This window comes from Orycteropus afer, unplaced genomic scaffold, assembly GCF_000298275.1.
Source record: "Orycteropus afer afer isolate SDZICR_OR568_19922 unplaced genomic scaffold, OryAfe1.0 scaffold00153, whole genome shotgun sequence".
Taxonomy (NCBI): domain Eukaryota; kingdom Metazoa; phylum Chordata; class Mammalia; order Tubulidentata; family Orycteropodidae; genus Orycteropus; species Orycteropus afer.
This window is the reverse complement of record NW_006921740.1, coordinates 3,329,203-3,330,152: the sequence shown is the minus strand read 5'-3', so window position 1 is coordinate 3,330,152 and position 950 is coordinate 3,329,203.

The window sequence follows — 950 nt, the reverse complement described above, 5'->3', positions numbered from 1 at the left end:
TGTTGGTTCTCTGCCAAAGGACTCCCTTTAGCATCTCTTATAAGGTTGGTCTGGTTTTAAAAATTTCTCTTAATTTCTGCTTATTTCCTGGTTTTACCATCATATTTGAGGGATAATTTTGCTGGGTATATAATTCTTGGTTGGAAAATTTTTCTTTTTCAGGGTTTTATTTATACAGTCCCATTGCCTTCTCACCTGCGTGGTTTCTGCTTAGAAATCCGAGCTTATTCTTATTGGTTGCCCCTTGTAGGTAACTTTTTATTTTTTCCATGCTGCTTTCAGGATTATTTCTTTGTCTTTGGTTTTGGTAAATTTGATGATGATATGTCTTGGTGATTTCCTTTTGGGGTCTATCTTGTTTGGGGCTCATTGGACTTCTTGAATGGATATATTCTCATCTTTCATCATACCAGGAAAATTCTCTTCCAACAAATCTTTGACATTTTATTTTCCTGTGGCTTTATTTTTCTTTTCCTGGCCTGGAATTTCAATTACATGTAGGTTATTCCTTTTGATGATATCTCACATGAAACTTAAGCTTTCTTCATATTGTTTTGGCCTTTTTTCTGATTGATCCCTTTCCAAAGAAGTATTGAAGTATTTGTCTTCAATCCCACTAATTCTGTCTTCCATTGTTGATTCTACTCCTTTGCCTTTTCAATGTGTTATCTATTTCTGAAGTTTTAGTATTAATCTTCTGGATTTTTCTCTGTAGATTTTGTATCATTTCTGATTTTCACATTTATTTTGTCATTTTGTTCTTGTATTGTCTTTCAAAATTGTTCTAGGGTTTTGTCTGTTTTTTTTCCTTAATCTTATCACTGTTTTCCTTGATGTTACTCTCAATCTGTTGGAGGTACCTAAATGTAAATCTTTTGAATTCTTTATCAAGGAGTTCCAATGCTGCTTTTTCATCAGGGGTGTGTTCTGGGTCTATGTCCTGTCCCTTG